Genomic DNA, 5582 nt, shown 5'->3' with positions numbered 1-5582 from the left:
TTTTATTGTTATTGATTTCTGATTCATTTTCATCATGGATAGAGAATATATTCTTTAAGATTTCTTTTGAAATCTGTAGTTTTTACTTTGTTTCTGCATATGTTCTATTTTTGAGACTGTTCCGTATACACTTGAAAAATACTTATTCTGCCATTGTTGGTTGTAGTATTCTACAAATGTCAACTGGGTTAAGTTGTCTGATAATATCATTTAGATACTGTATATCATTACTAATTTTTTAGTTGCTCTATTAGTTATTGAGAAAAGAGGTGTTAAAATTTTCAACTATGATTCTGGATTTGTCTCTTTCCTCATTTCTGTCATGTTTTGCTTCATGTATTTTGAAAACCTGTAATTAGGTACATATACCTTTATAATTGTTGTGTATTCCTGATGTAGTAATCCTTTTGTCTTTATGAAATATTCTTATTTATCTTTCACCATACTCTTTTCTTGAAGTCTATTTTATCTGACGTAAATAGCCATGCCAGCTTTCTTATGATTACTGTTCGTATGGTATTTCTTTTTCCTTTTATTTCCAGTTTCTGTCTTTATATTTAAAGTGTACATTATAGATAGCATACTGTTGAATCTTCTCTTTTAATCTGATCTGACAATTTCTGTCTTTTAATTGAAGTGTTTATTTATACTTAACATGGGCATTGATATCATTATATTTAAGTCTACCATCTCAATATTTGTTTTTGACTTATTTTATCTGTTCTTTGTTCCCCTCTCTATTTGCTCTTTACCTGCTTCTTTTTGGTGAATAATTTTTTTTTTTTTAGTATTTTATTTCTTAGATATATCACTTTTTTGACTTTTAGTGGTTTGTTTAGGGCTAAGAATATGCATCTTCAGCTTATTAATGTCTATTTAGAGTCAGTATTTTACCACTTCACACCTGACACTTTGCACTTTCTACTTCACACTTTCTAATTCTCACTTTATATGTGGCATTTCTCACTTTATTATTACACCATGTAGCAATAATAAGTGAGAAGTGCCATATATAAAGTGAGAATTATAAAAGATTTTTTGTAAAATTATAAATCTTACAAAAGTACAATTCCATTTACCAGCCACACTGTGTGCTTTATGCTATTTTTGTCATATTCTTTAATTCTATATATGTTACAAATCTTATTTTATAAACCATATATTATTTTTCTGTAATCAGTGATTTTATACTTTAAGTTCTAGGGTACATGTGCAGAACATGCAGGTTTGTTACATAGGTATACACGTGCCATGGTGGTTTGCTGCACCCATCAACTCATCATCTACATTAGGTATTTCTCCTAATACTATCCCTACCCTAGCCCTCTACCCCATGACAGGGCTTGATGTGTGATGTCCCCCTCCCTGTGTCCGTGTGTTCTCATTGTTTAACTCCCACTTACGAGCGAGAACATGTAGTGTTTGATTTTCTATTCCTGTGTTAGTTTGCTGAAAATGATGATTTCCAGCTTCATCTATGTCCCTGCAAAAGACATGAACTCGTCCTTTTTTATGGCTACATAATATTCCATTGTGTATATGTGCCACATTTTCTTTATCCACTCTGTCATTAATGGACATTTGGGTTGGTTCCAAGTCTTTGCTGTTGTGAACAGTGCTGCAATAAACATACGTGTGCATGTGTCTTTGTAGTAGAATGATTTATAATCCTTTGGCTATATATCCAGTAATGGGATTGCTGGGTCAAATGGTATTTCTAGTTCTAGATCCTTGAGGAATTGCCACACTGTCTTCCACAATGGTTGAACTAATGTACACTCCCACCAACAGTGTAAAAGCATTCCTATTTCTCTACATCCTCTCCAGCATCTGTTGTTTCCTGACTTTTTAATGATCACCATTCTCATTGGCCTGAGATGGTATCTCATTGTGGTTTTGATTTGCATTTCTCTAATGACCAGTGATGATTAGCTTTTTTTCATATATTTGTTGGCTGCATAAATGTCTTCTTTTGAGAAGTGTCTGTTTGTATCCTTTGCAATTTTAATCAGTTTTAAGGGAATTATGAAAAGTAATATTTAGAAAACCAAGTTTCTTCATTATTACCTGCTTATTTACCATTTACATTCTTTTAACTTCCTCTTGTTCTAAGTTTCTAAATGTGGTACCATTTCCCTTTTAGTAGCGTAAGGCTACTGGCAGTGAATTCTCTTATCATTTGTTTATCTGAAAATGTCTTTATTTCATCCTTGTTCTTGTAGGCTATTCTTATGGTTATAGAATTCTGGGTTGACAGGATGATTATTTGTTTTTGTTTTGGCAGCACTTTAAAGATGTCTAATTCCACTGTCTACCTGCTTGCATTGCTTCTGATGAGAAGCCAGCCACCTTTTCTATCATTATTCCTGTGTATGTAATGTGTATCTTTCTCCTGGCTTTTTTTCAAGATTTTCTGTTATTTTTGGTTTTCAGTTATTTGACTATTATGTGGCTAGGTATTGTTTTCATTGTATTTATTCTGCTTGAGATTCATTAGACTTCTTGGTTTTATAAGTCAAAGTTTTCATCAAACTTGGAAAAAAATTAGAGCCATTATTTCATACAATTTTCTTCTGCCTCATCTTCACTCTTTCTCCTTCTGAGACAATATAATTGCATACATAATACACTATTTGATGTCTCACAGGTCCTGGGGTTTTGTTCAGTTTTTGAAGGTTTTCTTTTCTGTTCTTCATGTTTGATAAATTCAATTAATTTATCTTCAGGGTTACTGAGTGTATCTTCTGCCTTCTCAAGTTGCTATTAAATCCATCCAGTGAATTACTTATTTCAGTTATTGTTCTTTTCAGTCTAGAGTTTCACTTGGTTTTGAGGGGGTACTTTTTATTTCTCTGCTTAGATTCCCAATCTGTCCACTCATCAATAACATATTTGCCCTTAATTTCTAGAATGTATTTATCACAGTTGGTTTGAAGTCTTTGCTAAAATCAACATCTGGACCATCTCAGGGTTGATTTCAATTGACTATGTCTCAATTTTATGGTTTTCTTACTTTTAGCAATATTGTATTGTATACTTGACATTACAGATGATATCTTGATTTGCCTGTTTATAGCCAAGACTCAGACATAGACTTGCAGGAGACCCCACATGGATGCTTATATGTTGAATTGTATTTTCCCAAAATTCATATGTTGAATTTTTAGCCCTCAATGCTTCAAAATGTTTTCCTATTTGGAGATAGAGTCTTTACAGAATTAATCAAATTAAACTAAGGTCATTAGGAGGGGCCCTGGTCCAGTGTAACTGGAAGAATTTGGGGCACAAAGATACACATCAAGCAAAGGCAATGTGAAAAGATATGAGGAGGAGATGGCCAACTATAAGCCAAGAAGAGAAGCCTGGAACAGATCCTTTCGTCACAGCTCTCAGAAAGAACCAACCCTGTCAACATCCTGATTTTGAATTTTTAGTCTCCAGATCTCTGAGAAAATAGATTTCAGTTGTTGAAGCCACCCAGGTTTTGGTAGTTTGTTATGGCAGCCCTAGCAAATTAAGACATGGACTTTTGGTGCTTCCTCCCATTTGTAGTTCTCCCATCTACGGGACCATATCCCAAAGATCATAACCATTTTTTTCTTTTCCAAACTCTGATCTCTGCATCTTAACCTCAGTAGTACCACTATGCACTGCTTGGATTCCAGCTCACTTCACCGCAGTTGGAAATTTTCCCCATGCAGAGAACTGGAGCGACTGTGGTTTTCATCCCTTACGCTCAGGGATTCCAGTCTTGTGTTATCTGTTGCCTAAAGCCTAGTGTCGAATTTCTAATGCCTGAAAGCAGTTGCCTTGTTGTTTACTGTGCGGGCGGGGCAGTGGGGGGTTCCTCTGGCACTTGTTAATCTATTATTTCTGGAAGTGGAAGTTCACCATATTTTTCATTTATAACCCCATAAATTTCTTCCACTACTGTTGCATCATTTCAAAGTAAATCTTAAACATTATGTAATTTCATTCTAACTGCTTTTGATATTTTCACTTTTATTTCAGCAGTTTTACTGTGATGTGCCTCTCAGTGTGGTTTTCTCTGAATTCATCCTTGTTGAGGTTTGCAGGCCTCTTGAATCTCTGGTTTGATACCTTTTATCACTATAAAAAGTCCTTAACCACTAGCTCTCAAAATATTTCTTCTGCTACTGTTTTCTGTCTCACTTACTCTTCTCCTCCTATGCCAATTACATATTGATTCATTGATTAGATATTATATTCTCTATGCCCCTTACTCTCTCCTCCATGTTTCTTGTTAGTTTATTTTTGCATACTCTGGCTGTTTTATTCTGACTTATTTTCCAGTTTACTAATTCTTTATTTTACTATGTATTTTATGTTGTTATACCTATCTAGTGAGTTTATTATTTTGGTTATTGTATTTTTCTGTTGTGAAATTTCCGTTTGATTCTAATTTTTATTTTCTATTACCTTTGACCAAGGAGGTCCCAGATGTTGCACTCACTTTTCTGATTCTGTGTTCTTTTCTGTCGTGCTCCCATAATCCTTATCTTTTCAGATCTTTGACATTCTAGAGAGAATGATTTTTAATGTGTGTGTGTTTTTTTGTTTTTTTTTTGAGACAGAGTCTCGCTCTGTCGCCCAGCTGGAGTGCAGTGGCCGGATCTCAGCTCACTGCAAGCTCCGCCTCCCGGGTTCACACCATTCTCCTGGCTCAGCCTCCCGAGTAGCTGGGACTACAGGCGCCCACCACCTCGCCCGGCTAGTTTTTTCTATTTTTTTTAGTGGAGACGGGGTTTCACCGTGTTAGCCAGGGTGGTCTCGATCTCCTGACCTCGTGATCCGCCCGTCTCGGCCTCCCAAAGTGCTGGGATTACAGGCTTGAGCCACCGCGCCCGGCCGATTTTTAATGTTTTGACTGGAATTTTCTTCTATTTTTAGTGGAAAGGCTAATCCCCCATTATCAAAAGTGAAAGCGTCAACTTTTCATCTTGATTTTCCCATCATGGTCAGGCAACCATGAGCCAGGGATTCATCTAGCCTCTAGTATAGCCCTCATCACATTTCTTTTTCATTCTTCATTTATCACTATAGTGGGAAATCTTTAAGTAAAGAAACAGATTCCAATTTATTTCTACATCCTTAGCATGTAGCACAGTACCTGGCTCACAACAGATACCCCGGAAATGCTTTTAGAATAATGGAATATTTAGCCTGTGCTTCTTAGGAGAGAAGACTTATGTTGAACCTCAAAGTATGGCTGGGCTGTGGAGAGAATAGGGAAAGATATATTCCAGAATCTCAACAAGGATTTATGGGTCCTCTCAGAGTCCTAGTTGTAAGCACAGAAACTAACTCTGAATTGTTAAATCAGGAAAAAAAAAAAAAAAAGGTTTCTAGGAAGGGTACTGGGTAGCTCACAGAATTGCTGGGAGGCTTAAGAATAAGGTTTAGTTGCCATATGACCAGATTTACAGATAAAATCATATCACTGAATTAGTCTGATAAGAGCAGCTCTGTTACACCACTGAGCAGTAGACCCTGTAGCTTGTTCACCAACATTGCTATCACTGGCCTCTGATTCCCCTGATATAGATGCTGCAGGACATGAG

The sequence above is a fragment of the Trachypithecus francoisi genome, unplaced genomic scaffold (genome assembly GCF_009764315.1).
Source record: "Trachypithecus francoisi isolate TF-2019V2 unplaced genomic scaffold, Tfra_2.0 Lachesis_group6, whole genome shotgun sequence".
Classification (NCBI taxonomy): domain Eukaryota; kingdom Metazoa; phylum Chordata; class Mammalia; order Primates; family Cercopithecidae; genus Trachypithecus; species Trachypithecus francoisi.
The sequence above is the reverse complement of the archived record's forward strand: the minus strand, read 5'-3'. Positions refer to the sequence as shown.